This window comes from Eurosta solidaginis, unplaced genomic scaffold, assembly GCF_040869045.1.
Source record: "Eurosta solidaginis isolate ZX-2024a unplaced genomic scaffold, ASM4086904v1 ctg00001426.1, whole genome shotgun sequence".
Lineage (NCBI taxonomy): Eukaryota > Metazoa > Arthropoda > Insecta > Diptera > Tephritidae > Eurosta > Eurosta solidaginis.
The window spans coordinates 13367-26732 of record NW_027137127.1 but is presented as its reverse complement, the minus strand read 5'-3'; positions in this window follow the sequence as shown (position 1 = coordinate 26732).

Sequence of the window (13366 nt, the reverse complement as noted above, 5' to 3'; positions counted from 1 at the left end):
TTAACGCATTTGTTTTGGTTACTCGACGTCTCCGTTCTCGTGTAGCCTACATATTGCGTTTTTTTTTTAATTTGCTTACCGGGCTAAAGGTTAGCATATTTAAAATACGTAAGTCGTTTTGTTCATCAAATTTAAGTAGATAACTCATCAGTTGTTTGCATCAGAGCGATAATTTTTGAGATAGTTATTAAAATTGTTTAAAGGTTGTCAAACGTTGTTTCTCGTTGTATATCCTTTCATTCTAGAGTTAAATTGATAAATAACGTGTACGAATTTGTTTAACGCATTTGTTTTGGTTACTCGACGTCTCCGTTCTCGTGTAGCCTACATATTGCGTTTTTTTTTTAATTTGCTTACCTGGCTAAAGGTTAGCATGTTTAAAATACGTAAGTCGTTTTGTTCATCATATTTAAGTAGATAACTCATCAGTTGTTTGCATCAGAGCGATAATTTTTGAGATAGTTATTAAAACTGTTTAAAGGTTGTCAAACGTTGTTTCTCGTTGTATATCCTTTAATTCTAGAGTTAAATTGATAAATAACGTGTACGAATTTGTTTAACGCATTTGTTTTGGTTACTCGACGTCTCCGTTCTCGTGTAGCCTACATATTGCGTTTTTTTTTTAATTTGCTTACCTGGCTAAAGGTTAGCATGTTTAAAATACGTAAGTCGTTTTGTTCATCAAATTTAAGTAGATAACTCATCAGTTGTTTGCATCAGAGCGATAATTTTTGAGATAGTTATTAAAACTGTTTAAAGGTTGTCAAACGTTGTTTCTCGTTGTATATCCTTTAATTCTAGAGTTAAATTGATAAATAACGTGTACGAATTTGTTTAACGCATTTGTTTTGGTTACTCGACGTCTCCGTTCTCGTGTAGCCTACATATTGCGTTTTTTTTTTAAAATTTGCTTACCGGGCTAAAGGTTAGCATGTTTAAAATACGTAAGTCGTTTTGTTCATCAAATTTAAGTAGATAACTCATCAGTTGTTTGCATCAGAGCGATAATTTTTGAGATAGTTATTAAAACTGTTTAAAGGTTGTCAAACGTTGTTTCTCGTTGTATATCCTTTAATTCTAGAGTTAAATTGATAAATAACGCGTACGAATTTGTTTAACGCATTTGTTTTGGTTACTCGACGTCTCCGTTCTCGTGTAGCCTACATATTGCGTTTTTTTTTTAATTTGCTTACCTGGCTAAAGGTTAGCATGTTTAAAATACGTAAGTCGTTTTGTTCATCATATTTAAGTAGATAACTCATCAGTTGTTTGCATCAGAGCGATAATTTTTGAGATAGTTATTAAAACTGTTTAAAAGTTGTCAAACGTTGTTTCTCGTTGTATATCCTTTAATTCTAGAGTTAAATTGATAAATAACGTGTACGAATTTGTTTAACGCATTTGTTTTGGTTACTCGACGTCTCCGTTCTCGTGTAGCCTACATATTGCGTTTTTTTTTTAATTTGCTTACCGGGCTAAAGGTTAGCATGTTTAAAATACGTAAGTCGTTTTGTTCATCATATTTAAGTAGATAACTCATCAGTTGTTTGCATCAGAGCGATAATTTTTGAGATAGTTATTAAAACTGTTTAAAGGTTGTCAAACGTTGTTTCTCGTTGTATATCCTTTAATTCTAGAGTTAAATTGATAAATAACGTGTACGAATTTGTTTAACGCATTTGTTTTGGTTACTCGACGTCTCCGTTCTCGTGTAGCCTACATATTGCGTTTTTTTTTTAATTTGCTTACCTGGCTAAAGGTTAGCATGTTTAAAATACGTAAGTCGTTTTGTTCATCATATTTAAGTAGATAACTCATCAGTTGTTTGCATGAGAGCGACAATTTTTGAGATAGTTATTAAAATTGTTTAAAGGTTGTCAAACGTTGTTTCTCGTTGTATATCCTTTAATTCTAGAGTTAAATTGATAAATAACGTGTACGAATTTGTTTAACGCATTTGTTTTGGTTACTCGACGTCTCCGTTCTCGTGTAGCCCACATATAGCGTTTTTTTTTTTAATTTGCTTACCGGGCTAAAGGTTAGCATGTTTAAAATACGTAAGTCGTTTTGTTCATCATATTTAAGTAGATAACTCATCAGTTGTTTGCATCAGAGCGATAATTTTTGAGATAGTTATTAAAACTGTTTAAAAGTTGTCAAACGTTGTTTCTCGTTGTATATCCTTTAATTCTAGAGTTAAATTGATAAATAACGTGTACGAATTTGTTTAACGCATTTGTTTTGGTTACTCGACGTCTCCGTTCTCGTGTAGCCTACATATTGCGTTTTTTTTTTAATTTGCTTACCTGGCTAAAGGTTAGCATGTTTAAAATACGTAAGTCGTTTTGTTCATCATATTTAAGTAGATAACTCATCAGTTGTTTGCATCAGAGCGATAATTTTTGAGATAGTTATTAAAACTGTTTAAAGGTTGTCAAACGTTGTTTCTCGTTGTATATCCTTTAATTCTAGAGTTAAATTGATAAATAACGTGTACGAATTTGTTTAACGCATTTGTTTTGGTTACTCGACGTCTCCGTTCTCGTGTAGCCTACATATTGCGTTTTTTTTTTAATTTGCTTACCGGGCTAAAGGTTAGCATGTTTAAAATACGTAAGTCGTTTTGTTCAACAAATTTGAGTAGATAACTCAGCAGTTGTTTGCATGAGAGCGACAATTTTTGAGATAGTTATTAAAACTGTTTAAAGGTTGTCAAACGTTGTTTCTCGTTGTATATCCTTTAATTCTAGAGTTAAATTGATAAATAACGTGTACGAATTTGTTTAACGCATTTGTTTTGGTTACTCGACGTCTCCGTTCTCGTGTAGCCTACATATTGCGTTTTTTTTTTAATTTGCTTACCGGGCTAAAGGTTAGCATGTTTAAAATACGTAAGTCGTTTTGTTCAACAAATTTGAGTAGATAACTCAGCAGTTGTTTGCATCAGAGCGACAATTTTTGAGATAGTTATTAAAATTGTTTAAAGGTTGTCAAACGTTGTTTCTCGTTGTATATCCTTTAATTCTAGAGTTAAATTGATAAATAACGTGTACGAATTTGTTTAACGCATTTGTTTTGGTTACTCGACGTCTCCGTTCTCGTGTAGCCTACATATTGCGTTTTTTTTTTAATTTGCTTACCGGGCTAAAGGTTAGCATGTTTAAAATACGTAAGTCATTTTGTTCATCAAATTTAAGTAGATAACTCATCAGTTGTTTGCATCAGAGCGACAATTTTTGAGAGAGTTATTAAAACTGTTTAAAGGTTGTCAAACGTTGTTTCTCGTTGTATATCCTTTAATTCTAGAGTTAAATTGATAAATAACGTGTACGAATTTGTTTAACGCATTTGTTTTGGTTACTCGACGTCTCCGTTCTCGTGTAGCCGACATATTGCGTTTTTTTTTTAATTTGCTTACCGGGCTAAAGGTTAGCATGTTTAAAATACGTAAGTCGTTTTGTTCATTAAATTTAAGTAGATAACTCATCAGTTGTTTGCATCAGAGCGACAATTTTTGAGATAGTTATTAAAACTGTTTAAAGGTTGTCAAACGTTGTTTTTCGTTGTATATCCTTTAATTCTAGAGTTAAATTGATAAATAACGTGTACGAATTTGTTTAACGCATTTGTTTTGGTTACTCGACGTCTCCGTTCTCGTGTAGCCTACATATTGCGTTTTTTTTTTAATTTGCTTACCGGGCTAAAGGTTAGCATGTTTAAAATACGTAGGTCGTTTTGTTCAACAAATTTGAGTAGATAACTCAGCAGTTGTTTGCATCAGAGCGACAATTTTTGAGATAGTTATTAAAATTGTTTAAAGGTTGTCAAACGTTGTTTCTCGTTGAATATCCTTTAATTCTAGAGTTAAATTGATAAATAACGTGTACGAATTTGTTTAACGCATTTGTTTTGGTTACTCGACGTCTCCGTTCTCGTGTAGCCTACATATTGCGTTTTTTTTTTAATTTGCTTACCTGGCTAAAGGTTAGCATGTTTAAAATACGTAAGTCGTTTTGTTCAACAAATTTGAGTAGATAACTCAGCAGTTGTTTGCATCAGAGCAACAATTTTTGAGATAGTTATTAAAATTGTTTAAAGGTTGTCAAACGTTGTTTCTCGTTGTATATCCTTTAATTCTAGAGTTAAATTGATAAATAACGTGTACGAATTTGTTTAACGCATTTGTTTTGGTTACTCGACGTCTCCGTTCTCGTGTAGCCTACATATTGCGTTTTTTTTTTAATTTGCTTACCGGGCTAAAGGTTAGCATGTTTAAAATACGTAAGTCGTTTTGTTCATCAAATTTAAGTAGATAACTCATCAGTTGTTTGCATCAGAGCGATAATTTTTGAGATAGTTATTAAAACTGTTTAAAAGTTGTCAAACGTTGTTTCTCGTTGTATATCCTTTAATTCTAGAGTTAAATTGATAAATAACGTGTACGAATTTGTTTAACGCATTTGTTTTGGTTACTCGACGTCTCCGTTCTCGTGTAGCCTACATATTGCGTTTTTTTTTTAATTTGCTTACCTGGCTAAAGGTTAGCATGTTTAAAATACGTAAGTCGTTTTGTTGATCATATTTAAGTAGATAACTCATCAGTTGTTTGCATCAGAGCGATAATTTTTGAGATAGTTATTAAAACTGTTTAAAGCTTGTCAAACGTTGTTTCTCGTTGTATATCCTTTAATTCTAGAGTTAAATTGATAAATAACGTGTACGAATTTGTTTAAGGCATTTGTTTTGGTTACTTGTCGTCTCCGTTCTCGTGTAGCCTACATATTGCGTTTTTTTTTTAATTTGCTTACGTGGCTAAAGGTTAGCATGTTTAAAATACGTAAGTCGTTTTGTTCATCAAATTTAAGTAGATAACTCATCAGTTGTTTGCATCAGAGCGATAATTTTTGAGATAGTTATTAAAACTGTTTAAAGGTTGTCAAACGTTGTTTCTCGTTGTATATCCTTTAATTCTAGAGTTAAATTGATAAATAACGTGTACGAATTTGTTTAACGCATTTGTTTTGGTTACTCGACGTCTCCGTTCTCGTGTAGCCTACATATTGCGTTTTTTTTTTAATTTGCTTACCTGGCTAAAGGCTAGCATGTTTAAAATACGTAAGTCGTTTTGTTCATCATATTTAAGTAGATAACTCATCAGTTGTTTGCATCAGAGCGATAATTTTTGAGATAGTTATTAAAACTGTTTAAAGGTTGTCAAACGTTGTTTCTCGTTGTATATCCTTTAATTCTAGAGTTAAATTGATAAATAACGTGTACGAATTTGTTTAACGCATTTGTTTTGGTTACTCGACGTCTCCGTTCTCGTGTAGCCTACATATTGCGTTTTTTTTTTAATTTGCTTACCGGGCTAAAGGTTAGCATGTTTAAAATACGTAAGTCGTTTTGTTCAACAAATTTGAGTAGATAACTCAGCAGTTGTTTGCATCAGAGCGACAATTTTTGAGATAGTTATTAAAATTGTTTAAAGGTTGTCAAACGTTGTTTCTCGTTGTATATCCTTTAATTCTAGAGTTAAATTGATAAATAACGTGTACGAATTTGTTTAAAGCATTTGTTTTGGTTACTCGACGTCTCCGTTCTCATGTAGCCTACATATTGCGTTTTTTTTTTAATTTGCTTACCGGGCTAAAGGTTAGCATGTTTAAAATACGTAAGTCGTTTTGTTCAACAAATTTGAGTAGATAACTCAGCAGTTGTTTGCATCAGAGCGACAATTTTTGAGATAGTTATTAAAATTGTTTAAAGGTTGTCAAACGTTGTTTCTCGTTGTATATCCTTTAATTCTAGAGTTAAATTGATAAATAACGTGTACGAATTTGTTTAACGCATTTGTTTTGGTTACTCGACGTCTCCGTTCTCGTGTAGCCTACATATTGCGTTTTTTTTTTAATTTGCTTACCGGGCTAAAGGTTAGCATGTTTAAAATACGTAAGTCGTTTTGCTCAACAAATTTGAGTAGATAACTCAGCAGTTGTTTGCATCAGAGCGACAATTTTTGAGATAGTTATTAAAATTGTTTAAAGGTTGTCAAACGTTGTTTCTCGTTGTATATCCTTTAATTCTAGAGTTAAATTGATAAATAACGTGTACGAATTTGTTTAACGCATTTGTTTTGGTTACTCGACGTCTCCGTTCTCGTGTAGCCTACATATTGCGTTTTTTTTTTAATTTGCTTACCTGGCTAAAGGTTAGCATGTTTAAAATACGTAAGTCGTTTTGTTCATCATATTTAAGTAGATAACTCATCAGTTGTTTGCATCAGAGCGATAATTTTTGAGATAGTTATTAAAACTGTTTAAAGGTTGTCAAACGTTGTTTCTCGTTGTATATCCTTTAATTCTAGAGTTAAATTGATAAATAACGTGTACGAATTTGTTCAACGCATTTGTTTTGGTTACTCGACGTCTCCGTTCTCGTATAGCATACATATTGCGTTTTTTTTTTTAATTTGCTTACCGGGCTAAAGGTTAGCATGTTTAAAATACGTAAGTCGTTTTGTTCATCAAATTTGAGTAGATAACTCATCAGTTGTTTGCATCAGAGCGACAATTTTTGAGATAGTTATTAAAACTGTTTAAAGGTTGTCAAACGTTGTTTCTCGTTGTATATCCTTTAATTCTAGAGTTAAATTGATAAATAACGTGTACGAATTGTTTAACGCATTTGTTTTGGTTACTCGACGTCTCCGTTCTTGTGTAGCCTACATATTGCGTTTTTTTTTTAATTTGCTTACCTGGCTAAAGGTTAGCATGCTTAAAATACGTAAGTCGTTTTGTTCATCAAATTTAAGTAGATAACTCATCAGTTGTTTGCATCAGAGCGATAATTTTTGAGATAGTTATTAAAACTGTTTAAAGGTTGTCAAACGTTGTTTCTCGTTGTATATCCTTTAATTCTAGAGTTAAATTGATAAATAACGTGTACGAATTTGTTTAACGCATTTGTTTTGGTTACTCGACGTCTCCGTTCTCGTGTAGCCTACATATTGCGTTTTTTTTTTTAATTTGCTTACCTGGCTAAAGGTTAGCATGTTTAAAATACGTAAGTCGTTTTGTTCATCATATTTAAGTAGATAACTCATCAGTTGTTTGCATCAGAGCGATAATTTTTGAGATAGTTATTAAAACTGTTTAAAGGTTGTCAAACGTTGTTTCTCGTTGTATATCCTTTAATTCTAGAGTTAAATTGATAAATAACGTGTACGAATTTGTTTAAGGCATTTGTTTTGGTTACTTGTCGTCTCCGTTCTCGTGTAGCCTACATATTGCGTTTTTTTTTTAATTTGCTTACGTGGCTAAAGGTTAGCATGTTTAAAATACGTAAGTCGTTTTGTTCATCAAATTTAAGTAGATAACTCATCAGTTGTTTGCATCAGAGCGATAATTTTTGAGATAGTTATTAAAACTGTTTAAAGGTTGTCAAACGTTGTTTCTCGTTGTATATCCTTTAATTCTAGAGTTAAATTGATAAATAACGAGTACGAATTTGTTTAACGCATTTGTTTTGGTTACTCGACGTCTCCGTTCTCGTGTAGCCTACATATTGCGTTTTTTTTTTTAATTTGCTTACCTGGCTAAAGGCTAGCATGTTTAAAATACGTAAGTCGTTTTGTTCATCATATTTAAGTAGATAACTCATCAGTTGTTTGCATCAGAGCGATAATTTTTGAGATAGTTATTAAAACTGTTTAAAGGTTGTCAAACGTTGTTTCTCGTTGTATATCCTTTAATTCTAGAGTTAAATTGATAAATAACGTGTACGAATTTGTTTAACGCATTTGTTTTGGTTACTCGACGTCTCCGTTCTCGTGTAGCCTACATATTGCGTTTTTTTTTTAATTTGCTTACCGGGCTAAAGGTTAGCATGTTTAAAATACGTAAGTCGTTTTGTTCAACAAATTTGAGTAGATAACTCAGCAGTTGTTTGCATCAGAGCGACAATTTTTGAGATAGTTATTAAAATTGTTTAAAGGTTGTCAAACGTTGTTTCTCGTTGTATATCCTTTAATTCTAGAGTTAAATTGATAAATAACGTGTACGAATTTGTTTAAAGCATTTGTTTTGGTTACTCGACGTCTCCGTTCTCATGTAGCCTACATATTGCGTTTTTTTTTTAATTTGCTTACCGGGCTAAAGGTTAGCATGTTTAAAATACGTAAGTCGTTTTGTTCAACAAATTTGAGTAGATAACTCAGCAGTTGTTTGCATCAGAGCGACAATTTTTGAGATAGTTATTAAAATTGTTTAAAGGTTGTCAAACGTTGTTTCTCGTTGTATATCCTTTAATTCTAGAGTTAAATTGATAAATAACGTGTACGAATTTGTTTAACGCATTTGTTTTGGTTACTCGACGTCTCCGTTCTCGTGTAGCCTACATATTGCGTTTTTTTTTTAATTTGCTTACCGGGCTAAAGGTTAGCATGTTTAAAATACGTAAGTCGTTTTGCTCAACAAATTTGAGTAGATAACTCAGCAGTTGTTTGCATCAGAGCGACAATTTTTGAGATAGTTATTAAAATTGTTTAAAGGTTGTCAAACGTTGTTTCTCGTTGTATATCCTTTAATTCTAGAGTTAAATTGATAAATAACGTGTACGAATTTGTTTAACGCATTTGTTTTGGTTACTCGACGTCTCCGTTCTCGTGTAGCCTACATATTGCGTTTTTTTTTTAATTTGCTTACCTGGCTAAAGGTTAGCATGTTTAAAATACGTAAGTCGTTTTGTTCATCATATTTAAGTAGATAACTCATCAGTTGTTTGCATCAGAGCGATAATTTTTGAGATAGTTATTAAAACTGTTTAAAGGTTGTCAAACGTTGTTTCTCGTTGTATATCCTTTAATTCTAGAGTTAAATTGATAAATAACGTGTACGAATTTGTTCAACGCATTTGTTTTGGTTACTCGACGTCTCCGTTCTCGTATAGCATACATATTGCGTTTTTTTTTTTAATTTGCTTACCGGGCTAAAGGTTAGCATGTTTAAAATACGTAAGTCGTTTTGTTCATCAAATTTGAGTAGATAACTCATCAGTTGTTTGCATCAGAGCGACAATTTTTGAGATAGTTATTAAAACTGTTTAAAGGTTGTCAAACGTTGTTTCTCGTTGTATATCCTTTAATTCTAGAGTTAAATTGATAAATAACGTGTACGAATTGTTTAACGCATTTGTTTTGGTTACTCGACGTCTCCGTTCTTGTGTAGCCTACATATTGCGTTTTTTTTTTAATTTGCTTACCTGGCTAAAGGTTAGCATGCTTAAAATACGTAAGTCGTTTTGTTCATCAAATTTAAGTAGATAACTCATCAGTTGTTTGCATCAGAGCGATAATTTTTGAGATAGTTATTAAAACTGTTTAAAGGTTGTCAAACGTTGTTTCTCGTTGTATATCCTTTAATTCTAGAGTTAAATTGATAAATAACGTGTACGAATTTGTTTAACGCATTTGTTTTGGTTACTCGACGTCTCCGTTCTCGTGTAGCCTACATATTGCGTTTTTTTTTTTAATTTGCTTACCTGGCTAAAGGTTAGCATGTTTAAAATACGTAAGTCGTTTTGTTCATCATATTTAAGTAGATAACTCATCAGTTGTTTGCATCAGAGCGATAATTTTTGAGATAGTTATTAAAACTGTTTAAAGGTTGTCAAACGTTGTTTCTCGTTGTATATACTTTAATTCTAGAGTTAAATTGATAAATAACGTGTACGAATTTGTTTAACGCATTTGTTTTGGTTACTCGACGTCTCCGTTCTCGTGTAGCCTACATATTGCGTTTTTTTTTTAATTTGCTTACCGGGCTAAAGGTTAGCATGTTTAAAATACGTAAGTCGTTTTGTTCATCAAATTTAAGTAGATAACTCATCAGTTGTTTGCATCAGAGCGATAATTTTTGAGATAGTTATTAAAACTGTTTAAAGGTTGTCAAACGTTGTTTCTCGTTGTATATCCTTTAATTCTAGAGTTAAATTGATAAATAACGTGTACGAATTTGTTTAACGCATTTGTTTTGGTTACTCGACGTCTCCGTTCTCGTGTAGCCCACATATTGCGTTTTTTTTTTTAATTTGCTTACCGGGCTAAAGGTTAGCATGTTTAAAATACGTAAGTCGTTTTGTTCATCATATTTAAGTAGATAACTCATCAGTTGTTTGTATCAGAGCGATAATTTTTGAGATAGTTATTAAAACTGTTTAAAGGTTGTCAAACGTTGTTTCTCGTTGTATATCCTTTAATTCTAGAGTTAAATTGATAAATAACGTGTACGAATTTGTTTAACGCATTTGTTTTGGTTACTCGACGTCTCCGTTCTCGTTGTAGAGTTATCTACTTATAACAAATATACTTGTTATATTTTAAATTTATTCTTATTATATTAGTTATTTTTTTATTATCAAAAAAATGAAAATATTTTAGTCATCAAAAATATCTTTTAAAGTAAATAAAGTTTAAATAAATTATTAAAAGTTATATAGAAAATTATTATTTTCTATATCTGGCGATCCTACCAACGATCCTTCTGACCTATTCTCGATTTACGCGATAACAAAATTATGAAATTTCGCTGCTTTTGTGCATATAGATAACAATTATTTAAAGAGTGCATAATTTTGAAAGTGATAGCTAAATATGTCCTTGCATAGATTTAACTCAAATTTAACAAAATGTTTTCACTAATACGAAAAATACTACAAGTGCATTGCAATGTAGATGTGATAGCGGCATCAGCACAAAGAATCCAAATTGTTAAAAAATGTACTAATCAATCTTACCATCATTTGGCCATTAAGCAAAATTGTGAAGAAATAAGTACACGAGAACAAAAAAAATTACTGGAAAATTCCAATGAACATTTATCCATCATCAGATATTTTGCATTTAAGTAACATTCCATCATCGTATACTGATGAAAACATTAAAAAACTTTCACCTCTAATAACTTCGAAGTGAAAGCATTCAAATTTTTCCCCAAAAGACCGTGAAATGACGCTACTTCAACTCTCATCGCTTATCAAAATACACAATCATCAACTTTCAGAATCGAATCATTTACGTGTCACTTTCTCCAAACTCAACATCTAAGCTATAATTCTTTGTTGCATTAAAATCGATTCAACTGCAATACGATGAAGAATAAATAAAACAAAACAGTGAATAACCAATCAACCAGTACCAATCTTAAAGAGACAAATCATCAAAAAAAAAATTGCTAATAAGAAATTGATACAAAAGTAACAGACGAAAAATCAAATCAATTAAAAACAGAACAGAAACAAACAAAACAAAAGGTTCAAGAACGGATACTAAAAATAGTAAAAATTAAACAAACAAATTTCTAGTGTAAAAAATTTTTATTATTGGTCATTCAATTGATCAACAACATACTCATACAGACATATGTAGTCTCAAAATCTAAAACAACAACAACTCTATCTCTCTATATGTATTAACTAACAATTATAATACATTAATTCTATACTTACATACATATTTATGTGTGTGAATAATTCTAAATTCACTATTCCAACGTTATTATTATTAAAACATACTTTTACTTTTATTCAAACAATTTTTACCTAAACAAATATTAATTTTTTTTAAATTAATTACTTTTATTAGTGAATATCTTCTATACGTACTACATATATTTTGATTTCTTAGCTTCTCTCCAGTATATAAGTAAATACATTTATCAATTATGTATACAAGAACTTTAACAACAACGAATATTCAAACCCAAAATACCTCATTTTCAATTCGAAAACAACACAAAAAAATAAAAAAATAAAAAAGAAATAACTTCAAATTTTTAAAATCAAACTAATTATTACAATGAATTTTAAAAAATCCCAAAAGATTTTTAAAATAATTTTTATTGACATATATCAATTCTTTCATATTGAAATTAAAATCATATGACAATTTCATATCACCCTCAAACGAATTAAGGAATCAACTTTTCATTCCTTATCAACAACTTGGTCATACATTATGCAGAGTACAATTATATATTGAACATACATTCTGCATAATACAAGTTTTTAATTTTTGAGTAATTGTGCACACAAAGTTGCCATCTACTATAATTCAACCTCATTCTAGGTTCTTGAAAAACATAATTATAATTGACAATATTTAACATTGCTACAACAACAACAACAATATTTAACATACAGCTATTAAGTTATTTTTAACCTCAACAACAGCAATAACAACCAAATATTGATATACGTAAAATATTAATACAATAACTAAACATAATACCAACTAAAATAAGTTATCAAGTACGTCGAATCATCAAAAGATTGAGTACTTACATCAATACCAACATAAACTTTATACGCAATCAACACAAAATTATTAACATTAAAAAAAATTTTCGTTTCACTGGAGGGGGAGTATATGTAGAGTTATCTACTTATAACAAATATACTTGTTATATTTTAAATTTATTCTTATTATATTAGTTATTTTTTTATTATCAAAAAAATGAAAATATTTTAGTCATCAAAAATATCTTTTAAAGTAAATAAAGTTTAAATAAATTATTAAAAGTTATATAGAAAATTATTATTTTCTATACTCGTGTAGCCTACATATTGCGTTTTTTTTTTAATTTGCTTACCGGGCTAAAGGTTAGCATGTTTAAAATACGTAAGTCGTTTTGTTCATCAAATTTAAGTAGATAACTCATCAGTTGTTTGCATCAGAGCGATAATTTTTGAGATAGTTATTAAAACTGTTTAAAGGTTGTCAAACGTTGTTTCTCGTTGTATATCCTTTAATTCTAGAGTTAAATTGATAAATAACGTGTACGAATTTGTTTAACGCATTTGTTTTGGTTACTCGACGTCTCCGTTCTCGTGTAGCCCACATATTGCGTTTTTTTTTTAATTTGCTTACCGGGCTAAAGGTTAGCATGTTTAAAATACGTAAGTCGTTTTGTTCATCATATTTAAGTAGATAACTCATCAGTTGTTTGCATCAGAGCGACAATTTTTGAGATAGTTATTAAAACTGTTTAAAGGTTGTCAAACGTTGTTTCTCGTTGTACATCCTTTAATTCTAGAGTTAAATTGATAAATAACATGTACGAATTTGTTTAACGCATTTGTTTTGGTTACTCGACGTCTCCGTTTTCGTGTAGCCTACATATTGCGTTTTTTTTTTAATTTGCTTACCTGGCTAAAGGTTAGCATGTTTAAAATACGTAAGTCGTTTTGTTCATCATATTTAAGTAGATAACTCATCAGTTGTTTGCATCAGAGCGATAATTTTTGAGATAGTTATTAAAACTGTTTAAAGGTTGTCAAACGTTGTTTCTCGTTGTATATCCTTTAATTCTAG